Source organism: Melanotaenia boesemani, chromosome 18 (genome assembly GCF_017639745.1).
Source record: "Melanotaenia boesemani isolate fMelBoe1 chromosome 18, fMelBoe1.pri, whole genome shotgun sequence".
Taxonomy (NCBI): Eukaryota; Metazoa; Chordata; class Actinopteri; order Atheriniformes; family Melanotaeniidae; genus Melanotaenia; species Melanotaenia boesemani.
In genome coordinates this window covers 6,070,492-6,084,091 of record NC_055699.1, presented here as the reverse complement: position 1 = coordinate 6,084,091, position 13,600 = coordinate 6,070,492, and the positions used below count along the sequence as shown (strand labels likewise).

The following is a 13,600-nucleotide window of genomic DNA, read 5'->3' as shown; positions in this document are numbered from 1 at the left end:
GGTAAAAACAGAGTTTGTACAATTCTAAAGAGCTTGAGGGTCAATAAACCAAAGCTCTTTTTGGATGATGGCTGCATGTTGTTCACTTCTGTCAAGATGATTCCCAGTACTTCAGTAATGTTGAGAGTCAGGTCTTTGCTGGACCTCCACCCAGTTTTTCAAGAACATCACCTTCACACCCTATTAATCTGTGGTGGATATGTTTTTAATAGGCCTGACACTTCTTTTGTCTTCCATTCGAGAAGTGTCTTCAAATTCTTAAGTAAACACTGCAGACGATACTGAGATTTGCTTAGTTTTTGGTTCTTTGGAAATCTGCTTGTTAGTGCAATTATGCCTTATATGTCTGTTAAGTTGTGTTTTTGTTGGCATTTTTTGTAGCTTCAACAAAAAAAAAAATGGGAAAGTGCCCCTGTAGAAATAGTACAGTACAAGAAATTAACAAATAATGAGGGGAAAGAAAACAACCAACATTACAAAAAAATTCTGAAGCTTGAAACCAAAACACAGAAAAATAAAAGCTGGACAGACACTTGCACTATATATTTAAAAGTTTTGCCATAAAAACAAACCCTCTCATGTCCTTGATATGACATGGAGTATTACTTTACACCTTTTTCTACATTCAATTAATTAGGATCTACAAATATACTATTTGGGTCTCCCCCACTTGTCCACTGCTTAATTGGACATACAGCATATCACACTGAGTTACACTAAACTTTCAGCTAATACTTCTTTGGGATTTACCGTGATGGTGCAGCCTTACATCTCTCACTGTTAAATGTTATGGTATCTTTTGTAGATGCAGGTGAAGAAATTTGTGTCATTTTGCTAAAGAGACTAAAGATACAATTCAAAATTGTTTGCTAAGGTGTCTGTTATGTACGTGGACACAACACTGGTTCATCCCTTGAGTTATATGTCTTTTTATTCTTGAGTGATTTTATGAGTCATTGTTAAGTAGCTTAAACTAAATTTTCCTTTCTGAAAATGAGTGAAACAGCAGCCAATGTCCAAGAAAAAAAAAAAAAAAACACCTTCAGAAAACCTGGAGAATTATTGCACAAGACCATTTCAAATATCTGCAAGAAAGTCTGATTGCTTGGAAGTAAAATAAAAAGAAACAACGGGTGGCTCAAGACTTATGTACAGAACAATACAACAGTTTCATCCAGCACTGTGCACATAAAACACACACACAACACTCTGCACACAATGTCTCAGTCTTGCACCTTCCTAAATAGATTTATGAGTGTATTTCTGTGTAATTGGTGTTCTCACACACAAAGAAGGAAGAGATAATTACCCTTTGTTAAGTTAAGTATAAACTGTAAGATCCACATGTGTTTATCTTCACAGCTCAGTGAGTAGAACAGGCCTTTTTTGGGAGGGATTCTTCTCCTCTGGCCACCGTCCAGCTCTCAAATCAGCTCTGCGTAAACCTGGCAAGAAGCAGCCTTGCTTACGGTTTAGCCATATCTTGTCTAATTCATATGTCATTTGTAGTCATTTCAAATTCAATCTGGGTCTCAGGTTGACCTTCAGAAGGAAGGTGATGGTGACCTCTTGCCAATAGTAACTCAACTAGAAACACGTGTCGCAGTTTCTGCCTCCTGTGCGTGAGCGTTGGTGGGTGAGAAGCACGTCTTGCTTTATTTTGGTTTCTGTGCAATTACGGTTCTGACTGCTCCATAAATAGCCATCTCTAAAGGGAATCTGTCTCATTAAGAAGGAACAGTTATGAAGCTGCCATTGTGCCTGCAGAAAATTTGCTCTAATAGTCATAAGAAACTTCAAGAAACAGAAGGCAACGTCACGTTAAAGTGGGGAGGAACCTCTGAATCTGTTTTCTCCTCATAAAGTTGTTAAGCAAGTCTAACCTGCAAAGGAGATAGAACAACAAAAGAGAAGGGGGAAGACCAGCTGGCTGGCAAAAGAATTAGCAAATCTTAGCTAAATATTTGGCACGAGAAAATCTTTGGAGGAATCCTGAAGTGCTGGCAGTACAAACAAATGTCATGAGTTATTATCATATCTTACAGACCGTGACTAATGCTCTCAAACAATCAAGGTGCTTCTACCAAACTACAGTGCCCAGGGGTGCTCTCTGCCACTGACTTAAAATATTCTTAAGTGCCTGCACATTAAAGCTGCAACAGTTGTCCAGAAACATCCAAACACACACACATAGTTACACATAAGAGGAAGGAAGGCTCTAGACATTACCACAGGGGATCAGAGGGTGCTTTAGCACAGACAGCGGTCACTAAGATTTTATTAGCTCCAGATGCTGCTGCAGAGAGGACTAGAAATACTCAATATTATGAGCAGGATACATCAAAATGATGCGGCCCATCTGGAGCACAAATAATGTAATCAACTCGGGTCACCGGTCATCGCTGTCTGGCCGCTGGGTAAACCCACCATCCTGTGACGTCAGCCCTCACAGCCCTCACAGGGACAGGCAGATTGGCTCCAGTCTTTTTGGAATATCCCCTCAGTTGCTACATAAGGCCTCGCCAAGTGAAGATATTTGGGAGAAGAAAGAGATGAAATGTGAGGGATTGTCTTTTGTAATCTGCGCTTTGCTCTAAAAAAAAAAAATGCTGATGGCTGTGATGCATCTCCCGTGCCTGTCACATCAGCTCTGCAGCATTGCTTTTAACGTCTTCATATCAACGAAAACATACGCACATCGTATATGATCCCCCACACACATGCACATGCAGGGACTCTATTTGCAGAGCTTTTAAATATTCAGCACCTCCCATGTTTCCTGTATGACTTTGATCAGCCACAGATTCCACCTCTGCCCTCTTTCATCTGAACTTCAAACCAGTGCATGCAAAGCCTGGACCACAAAAACCTGTTCAGGTTCAGACTAGGAAGGCCAAGCAGTGGCGGTGACCTATTCTTCTCAAACATACATCCCTTTTCAGTCTCCAACAATGAAAATGAGTTTGAAGTTTCAAAAACATGTGAAGAGGGGTGCTTATTGCGTTATGTTTTCTCATTTAAACAACACCTTGGCTGCCTGCAGGCATTTACCTTCAGCACATGGAGCAATCTGCGTTCGGACAGGAAGGACAGTAAAACTTTGCCAAGCACTAATTTCAGATCTGCACAAGCCTTGTAGACTCACAACGCCTCATCCTAATCCTCTTCCAACTCTTAAGTAAAACAACCAAGTTCATCCCTTTATAGCTTTCCTGCATTATTAAGCAAGATTAAATATTGACGCAGCCTATAATCTTGTTGTCAATAACGCCGGAGGACGCCTTGATTTAGAAAACTTGACTCAACTCTAGGGGTGCTCACCCAATTCTCCGTAAAAAAAAATAAATAAATAAACAAATATATACAAACTGGGCCTTTGAGCTGATCCGTAGGCGACTGCCGCAGATACCGTTATCCCCCTTTATCAGAGCGTGCTGTCCCACCTGCATCGATTCACATCCCGTGGATTTACCACCGGCTTGCAGCGAGATCATCCGTGAAGAGAGCGAAAAAAAAAAAAAAAAAAAACCTGCTCACACAGATTTTTAGCAATCTTCTCAAAGGCCTGAAGTTGCGTGATAAAAATAAAGGCAAAGGTGCGTCTGGAGCCCGGGCCTGTGTGATCGCATCACCCTTTCAGATGGCGTGGCGTGGCGAGGCGGACGGGCTGCGGCGCGCAGGACCTCTGTGCCAGGAGGGGCACGCTTCCATTTCCACACATGGATGGGAATTATACACGGAGCCATTTAAGAAAACAGAAAAGTTGACGACCCCCGCTAAAGCTGAATGAGCAGCGAGGTGATGTGCTATACATTGAACTAATTTTCAGTTTTAAAAAGCTTGAAGTTACTATACTAGGAATAAAGATTTACTTACATTAGAACCAAAAACAAACGGACACAGAGGCTTTTCCTCCACCTTTTTTTAAACACAACTATTTCACATTGGTCATTGATTGAAAGGCATGGAAAATAAAAACCATGCAGCTTGGACCATTTAAAATGCTGCAGAAGTAACTCTGTTCGAGCTGCGAATATCTGCCACAAAACGAGAGCGTTTATGTTTGGGTTTGTTTTGTTTTTTATTTATTTCATTTTTTTTCCACCTCAGGTACAAGTTATGAGAAAAGCCCCGCTCACCTGATTAATGAAGTTTATTCCAGCGAGGAGAATTTCCCAGGGTCGATGAGGCGCTCGTCGGAGCCAAGTGTATCCGCTCGCTGCAGCTTTTGTTGCCCGTTGTTCCACCCCGACTGCGCGTCTCAGCCGCGCTGCATCACTTCTCGCTGTGGATGTCAGAGAGGCTGAGGGGACTCACCCTCCCATTGGCTGCCATTCACAAGTCCCCTGCATAACACGGCGGAAAAGGGAGAGAGGGGTGGGGGGGCGAATCACACATACACACACACGATCGACAAAAACAAAAGGCAAGGTGGTGAGAGATCGGAGCTCCGGCGGGGCTACGTGGCTGTAAAACACCGAGCGATGTACAACCCAAATAATGGAGCAAATGATTAAATAAGACAATTCAGTTTGATCCACTCCGTATAGTCGATGTGAGATTATAATGTGTTTCTGTTTTCTTTTGTCATGTGCATCCACCAGGCAACCGCGGACTTAAATTCCACAAACTAAAACCAAATTGTTTTGACCAAAATTGTGGGAAGTGATGATAGCTAACGCCTAACTTATAGCATGTGTTTCATTTGGGGTCCTACTAGGAACAATCCTCCCAAAAACGAACCCACAGATCGTCGGTTAATGTAGGCAATGACGACCAAAAAGGATAACATTAAAAGAGCATAAAATAAAGACTGTGAGAGTTCGCCTGTGAAGTGTCAAGGTGGCTTCTTCTTTTTTTGCCATAACCTAGTGGTCCCGCAACTTTTTTCTGTAGGGCCCCCTTTTCACCAACAACAAAAGTGTCAAACACCCTCCCCCAACACACACACATCCCACTACCACATGCACCTGCATGTTTGCAAAGAAACATAACAAGAAATTTTCTACTTTGTTAACTATAGTTAAAACCATGTCAGTGGCAGAAGGAACTCAGTTCCTCTGCTATAGTTTGAGATGTTTTAAACCAGGAAACTCTGCAATCTGATTCAGGTGAGATGAGCTTTCAACGAAACAGATGCTGCTTTAGTAAAACAACTGCTATATACCACAGCTGAGTTTATTTCTAATGTAATCAAAAGGCTTTTATGTTCAGGATGAAGAACATGACCAGGTAATGGTTACGTAATGGTAATGGTAACTGACCATTACCATTACGTAACCATTACCTGGTCATGTCTCGGGCATGAAATGTCTTATTATATGTGTTATGTCTTTTGAAATCTCTGTTGTTGATTCATCCCTGTTTTTCCATCGGTACTTTCACAGTTTTTTTTGCTAGCATTGCAAAAATTATGTTTTATTTAGCCCTGCTGTGCCCCCCATCTCCAGTGGGCCCACCCCCCAGTTTGGTAACCACTTCTTTAACTCAACAAGAGAAACAATGTGTTTTCATTTACATGTACCTTGACTTTAACATGTCAATCATATTGGCCATGATGATAACACAGTTCAATAAACTCGAGTGTCTTTCAGCAGAATCACAAAGATTCACAACCAATTTGGTTTTTATATTAAAGGATTAATGATATAAAAATGGTCTCCAGTAGCCTAAACTATTGACTAAGATATGATAATCAACAGATGCGCCAGATGTGGTTAAAAAAAAACCCAAAAAGACAAAAAAACAAGATGACGGTATATAAATTGATGTACTGGAATTGATTTTTTTTCCAGTACATTCTTTTAGAGTTCTTTAAGAATTCAGTAGCATTTTTTTGTTTGTTTGTTTGTTTGTTCGTTTTGTTTGTTTTTTTTTGTCTTGATAAGGGAAAAATAACTGAAAGCTGCACATATTAATGTTACATGATTACAGGGATAATTTATCCAAAGAAAAACATTAAAAAAAAAAACAACCCAAACATATCACAGCTTATTGAATTCAAAGATTATCAATAATATAGTGCTTTACCATCATGTCTATTGTTTCAGCACTGCAACTGTGTTTGTATATCACTATTTACAAACATCAATAAACACACATACATCTTCAATATTCCCCAATCAGCAAATTCAGTCTTACAACAATATAACATTAACATGAAGCTGCAAAGTTACAACAAAATAAAACAATATAGAGTTGTTATAGCAGTACAATATTTATATTGAAAGCATATAAATAAATAAATAGTACAGCTATACTTTAATTAGTCCTGTAGTCTCGTTTGACTAGTATGACAGTTCTACTATAGATGTGCTTGGAGCTGCTGTGATGCATTTCCCCCTCTTTCAGTCCTCTGGAGAGTTTTGATGAACTACTACAACCAATATATCTACAGTTATAGCATGTTGCATTGATGTGTCACCGAGGCAACCAGCAAAATGGTGTTCATTACTTAATGGAAATGGTGGTATTGTGAAAATAATGTGTCTTAGCATTGACCATGATTGTTCTCTGATTTTAGCCACTACTTCTCCTTCCATGAAGCTAAAACAGCAGCTTGCATCAAATACAATCAATACATGTCACAGTAGAAGCTTACATCAAAATGTCAGTATAAATACAAATCCATTCTACATGTCTGCAAATACAGATCAAAATTCAAATTGACAATCACTAACCGAATGCTGAATGCTGTAGATGCACTCTTCTGCATGGTTTCCGTTTTGGTTGCGGTCGCAGACACCGTGCCTCCTACCCTCTCGGGGGTTAGGCGGGACAAAAAAATTTGACTTTCAAAAATAATCTGTACTTGTAGACTTAATTTGTACTTGTAAATTTGATCCATGCTTACAAATGTATTTGATTTGATTTGTATTGCACTCATTTTCACACATACAGATATGGTAATACAACTTACAAAGCATACATACAAGTTACAAAATTATGTCTCTGTCTCAGCTCCATGTTTTTCCTTAGGAAGATGATGTGGCTTGTCAAAGGAAACACTTTGCATTTGATACAGAAACACTGATATGAGTCATATTTTATTTTCCTCCTACCACTGGCAGTAATTCAGATTATACCCCCATTTGAGGGTATGAACAAGCCACCTACAAGGTCATTATGATCGGAAGACTTGATGCCCAAATGTCAAATGCTCACTTTGATGTGGTTCACTGCACGTGTGGTGTGGGCATGGCGTGGTCCAAAGAAAATATACGTTTGGGGCATGTCTAGCAGATATAGTTTAAGAAGCTACACTCACTCTGAGTCAACAGTGTACTTCAAGGCCAAATGTGGGCTTTAGAAAACAGCAGATGTGAGCCACGGTAGGGCTGAACTTTGTTTGCTATCTGGGAGTGTATGCTTTGCATCACTAAATACAGATACTGCAGTCTAAAACCACTTTGCTGTGAATCCTACTGTCCAACTGTTTCAATGGGCCACCAATTCAACTTAATGATCGTTTTAGAGGTCTTAAGGCACCCAGTTTACAACACTGTGGCCCCCCCAAAAATGTAAACTACAGTGTTTTCTTTGTTTAGTTGTATTTGGTTTAAAAGTGCAACAAGCTGAAGTTTTCTCCTGATACAAAAATCATCTACATGGTCCATTGATCAGCTTCTCATGATGTAAAATTCCTGTCCGGAGGGGTTTTAGAGGGAAATCTGTTTGCAGGCCAAGCCTGTAAATGGTGCTCTTTTAGAGTAATCAAACTAATGCGGCTCATAAATGCTTTATCCAGTGTTCTGCCTAGACCAGATTACTCCCTGTAATCTGTTATATTGTATCTCTGAGTGTGTCTATGCACAGTGGCTAATAAACTAGTTTGTTCTATATTCTTGATATCATAGAAAAGCAAATTTTATTTAAAACGCTAACTACATTTAGGCTCTATTTTATCTGTTTTTAAAGCAACATGAGGCTGCACATTAGTGGGAATTTTTCATTTGTAAAAGCAAGAATGCAAAGTCCAAAACATCTTTATCTCTTCTAACTTTATAGATGCTGTAGCTTTTACAGTTGAACAATCCAATTTGCTTGAAAGAACAACCTCAATATAAGTGTAAAGCAGAGATTTCTCTCAATAAATGTTACTGCTTCTTTCCAAAACACATTTATGTAAAAACAATGAATGATTGATGGATGATTCTGGGATTAGGCATGTATAAAACAAACATTCCACCTGTCACACATTCAAACATGTATGATATTCAGATGAAAATTAATGTTAAGACATTAAACGGTGCACAGACTTGTCAGATATGCTATGTTTCATTAATGTGGCTGTATATGTTGCATGCAATTTCTTTATATTTTCAGACAAAAATAAAAGCACGAATGATGCATTTGTGTTTGGCTATTAAAATCCTTCAGAACCCCAAGAAAAGTTCTGTCTAGCCAGAGCAAAGATGCCAGAGTGGATAAGTGTATTTGTACAAGCATAAGATTTCATTGTTGTCCATTGTTTTTTCCAGACAAAAAAAAACAAACAAACAAAAAAAAAAAAACAGTGCCGACAACTCAGTCATAATCAGCCACATAATTAGGATGTGACGTCGCAAAAGCGGTTTAGCATTAAGATCATGAGATAATGCAATTATAGTCTAAAGTAAATAGAATCTGATTCCTTGAGATAATGGAAAATTAAGTTATGGTGTTTTATGATAGCAGGAGAAAATTAGTAGCTGATTTTATTTCAGGTTAAAAAAAAAAAAAATGGAAGTTTGGATGTTTTATATATCAGCACTTAATACAGAATCATCTGGTCCTTTCATTATTATTTCATCAGAACCTGAGCATCAGAAGCAGCATGTGAACAGCAACAGCTTGTAGAAAATACTTTATGGCAGTAATAACTTTAAGTAATTGTTTTGATGTTAGGAGAAAAATTGGTCCACTCTTCTTTACAATGTTGCTTCAGATCATGTTTAGATTTGGACTTTTGCAACACCTTGATTCTTTTTGCTTTGAGCTATTCTGTTGTTGATTTGCTGCTCTGCTTGAGGTTGTTGACCCGCAGCATGACCCAGTTTCAGCCAAGCTTTAGCTTTTGGACAGATGGCCTGATATTTGATTCTAGAATAGTTTGGTATACAGAGGAGTTCATGGTCGACTCAATGACTGCAAGGTCACCAGGACTTTGGGCCAAAATCATCAGCCCTCCAATCAGCATGCTTGACAGTTAGTATGAGATATGTGCTGATGTTCTGTGGTTGCTTTTCCTCTTTGGTTAGACAGAAGCCATGTGATTTATCCTGGTGCATTTTTACAAACCTGAGAAGAGGTGTTCTCCTGCACCTTTTCCAGACAACCTGTTCAGTCTTTTCAAATAGTTTTAACTTAAATATTCAACCTGCTAACTGAGGCTTGTAGGGTCAGACAAATAGCTCTTGGGTTTTTGCAGTTTCTCTGAGCATTGCACAGTCTAACCTTGGGGTGAACTTGCTGGAACATCCACTCCTGGAAAGATTGATAGCTGTCTTGAATGTTTTCCACTTATGAATAATATTTTGCACTGAAAAATGATGGAGTCCAATTTTGGGGGGGAATGACCTTACAACTTACCAGACTGATGGGCAACAACTATTGCTTTGCTAAGATCAGATATCTTTTACACATAAACCTTGCAATGTGCATTATGAAAAAAACCAGAAGAAAATAGTACAAATGCTTAGATACACAGCTTGTTTTATTCATTATTTGTGCCACATACTTATCAAAGCACTTAACTGAGCTTTAGCATGACACAAACCACAAAACATATGTCACCTCTAATAAAACTTTAGTACCCATTGCATGCAAAGATGGGGGGAAAGTCTGCAGGCATTTACGGGTTTATGGTTTCAGTTTTTCTCATTTTTCGCAAGCCCAGGACCCCATGCTGTGCACGCATTACCACCCATGCAGTGTTTGTGTCATGATGACCACTGGCTGCTGTTAGATTCATGAGTTTAATCCCTGGAAGCACTCCAAGCATCCACTTTGCTGCTGTCCTGTCCTCTCATCCAAACATCAAACTCTTGCCTATAGTGCAAAACGCAGTGAGCCAAAGGGATGTCTGCATTTGGCATCATGTTCTATCAGGAGATCAGCCTGAGATGAATAACCACTGCCCTTGACTGCATCATTGCTAACAAATTGCCCTAGTATTTTCTGCAGTTTATTTAACAGCCTGTCACCATTAAATAATAGTAAAACAAGCTGCAAGGACTAATTCTGTCTTCATATGACATCTCATGATTTGTTCAGTTCAAATGTGGAAATGTGGCTTTTTAAATGCTTTTTTATTCTTTTACAAATGGACACTCATATGACATATTATGGCCTAAAAGTAGCCTTAAATTGAAAGTCTACATATGGTATTCATCCTCATGAGGAAAATGACATTTATGTGGCATGAGGTTAAACAAAGGATGTGGAGGGTAACCTCTGTAAAAATACCAGACAGCAGGGATACAGCAGGGTTGCTCCTAAAGAACAACTGTTGGCGGTTTCAGCCTTAATGTTTATAGTCATCCATATTTCGTTAATTTGTGCCTCACCTTGCCAGAATCTGTGTGAAAGTGACAGTAACAATGGAGGGTATGATGAGCCATGGTTACACAGACAATCCAGAGGCATTAAACTAATCTAGGCTCAGATCCAGTCCTCCAGGCTCTCTCTCCAGCTCACCCTCCAACATGAGTTCTTACCTTTTTTTGTCATCATTATTTAATATTCAACTCATTACAGTTGCTGATTTGGTGGTTATGGTAGCTGGTTAGATTTAAGTTCTCTGTTAATTAATGTATCTACCTGAGTTTCTAGTGCTTAAGCATAGGATGTAGATTTTAATAAGTAAAAAGGCAGCCACAAAAAGGACCAAACCATCAATGCATTAATCCTGAATGTGGCAGACAAACCAAAATCCACTGGTTCTGTTGGAAATGTAGAGCTACCACCCAAGGGGAAAAAAATTCTTTTGACCTTATCACATTATAACGTGATAGGTGTATAATAAATATGTGAAACGTACGTTCTTTTGTTAGTTATCTTCTGAAAAGTAAAATAAAATTACATATATGCACAGCAGTGAAAATAAAGTTGCTAACACAAAGACGCCGTCCTCTCTGATCTAAGGGTGCAACATCAACATTATGACAGTGTCATCCAAGGTGTAACAGCGGAATCTCACCATGCCTCAGCTCAGCATGAAGTACAACTTAATCACATTCTGTAAATCAGACATTTCTCTGATCTGCTGCATGCAGTTTTTTTTCATTCAAAATTAGTGCAACTTGTCTTTCATATTTTTGAACAGTAATAGAGCAAATGGTCTGTCTGTCAGCATCTTTAGCAACATAATTCAAAAAGTAACGGGCAGATTTTGATGAAATTTTCAGGAAATTTCCTAAATGGAATAAGGAACAACAAATGTGATTTTGGGGGTGATCTGGGTTACTGCCTGGATCCAGGAATGTTTTTTTTTAACACTAGAACCGCCAACATTCCAATACCCACTAGAACCACCAGAGAGGAGGTCACTTTGACACCCTGCCCACCCAGGGTAGAAACTGTAAAGGTATCGTTTACAGAGACCAACTTTTTTATCCCCTTTGAATTTTTTATCATTCAGAAGTAGAAAAAGCTTAAAGGAAGAAGAAATTAATTGTTGGATTACTTTGGGATTGTCCATCCATTCAGTGCAGCCATGTCCAAAATGTTATAAAACACCACAACAGGCCACAACTCGGCATCTTGTCAAGGATGTCTACTTGGTCCTATTGTAGTAAGAGGAGCTGATCATTTCTCCCCCATCTGAGTCTTCATCATTCATGTGTTAGAGCATAGCCAAAGCCTATTCTGCATTAATTCTTCTGCTTCTGTTTTCTGTGGCATTAGTTTGTCTGTCAGTCTGTAACATAACTCACAAAGTTATGGATGGGTTTTCGTAAAATTTTCAGGAAATGTGGGAAATGGAATAAAGGAACAAGTGATTACGTTTTGGGGTTGACTCAGATCACCGTCTGGATCCAGTCTATATTATTAGGAGATAAGGATAATTTTGCCATTACAGCTTCTAATTCATCAGACATCATGGTACATATTATAATCCGACATTGTTTGACCCAGATCATGTTGATTCTCTCCGGTGATCCAGAAGGTTAAAAATATAGGGGATACTGGTGGGCTATTGGGCTTTTAGGGGTTTTTCTCATATGAGTGACCCTATGGCTTGCCAGAGGTCTACACGCTTTCAGCATGTATATCAGTCAGAACTGATCAGTAAGAGACATATTCCTGTCACCCAGTAGTAGACATGTTATCAAAGCAATGTTTGGTGTTTTGGCTTTCTTTTGTTCTTGCCTATATGTTAAATGGCTGAAGTCTGTGTCTTTTCATGATTAAACTATTTATAACCAATACATGTCACAAGTAGGTATTACCTAGAGATAGAACCTAGCAAGCTGTCATTCTTTATTTAATACTATCTAGCCAGCTACAAACACACACTGACTAGCTGCTAACTAACACATTTTAATGTGTTATGTTGACTATGTCATGTTTGTGTTTTACAGTGCTGTTTTCAATGTAGCATTTCATATGTGGCAAGAGGCTTGAAAGTTGAAAACATTTATAAAACATGGAAGGTTCTACAAAAAATATCAATATAACTTGTGATCAGTCATCAACTTCATGCATACAACTTGTCTTGTTGCTCTAAGACAAAACCACTCTATCAAAAGTCAGTCCTTACCATGGAAGTACATCCTGCACACACTGCACATCATGGAAAAGCTCTAACAGAAGCATCTGAAATGAATCACAGTGATTGGGTTACCTGGGGAATCCTAGAAGCTTTTAAAAAAGAAAATAGTAAACAAACGGGCAGGTGCATATACCCATGTGTTATAAGAGACCAATTAATTTCCATGTTTCTATATGGACATATAGCTCACTGGGGATTCACAGCCAAGACTGTATGTGGTGGTTGAAATGATTCAACATGAACCCTTGCAACATATGTATGTGGGGAAAATGTTAAAATTGGGTTGCAAAATGGAATTTATATGGAAACGCCCATGTGGGTATACTTATGTGGTTGGTCCTAGTGGAGCTAAAAAAAAAATAATAATAATAAAAAAAAGCTTTAGCCACCCTTAATTTTTAAATATTTTTCTTCGTTGGAGATAGATCTTCTTGAAACTGATCTTGAATAATCTTTTCTTTAAAATTCGGTTTAGACATTGTTTCAGTACTTCTACCTGAATATTCTTAGATTAACATGGACCTATTAACCATATTCCTGGCAGTATATAAAGAAAAGGGGGTGGTACACAATAATGTAGCACCCAGAACCAATGTGGGCAACTCACATGGTGCCAATATTAAAACTGTGGACAATCCATATGGACCCAATTCTTCAGCCCATTTACATCCCACATGGGCCCCAATTACAGATACCAGCAGGGTAAGAAATATGAATTAACATGATCCAAGAAACCTTTATACTCAGTCCTGTTTAATATCCTTACTGTCTGTCACACATCATTCACAAGGCATTAGTGAAATCTGTGACCGTTTAGGGTTTATTTCCATGTGATTTGTAGCAATG

The 13,600-nt window shown here is 38.7% G+C and overlaps 1 protein-coding gene across 1 annotated transcript in view; it reads right to left on the bottom strand.

Moving 5' to 3' along the window:
• Positions 1 to 4,542, bottom strand: part of cdh6 (cadherin 6) — a 71,787-nt gene extending 67,245 nt beyond the window's left edge. The window contains exon 1 of the mRNA XM_041967613.1: positions 4,140 to 4,542. The gene's annotated coding sequence lies outside the window, so the exon portion shown is untranslated. The remainder of the gene's footprint in view (positions 1 to 4,139) is intronic.
• Positions 4,543 to 13,600: the final 9,058 nt, after the last annotated feature.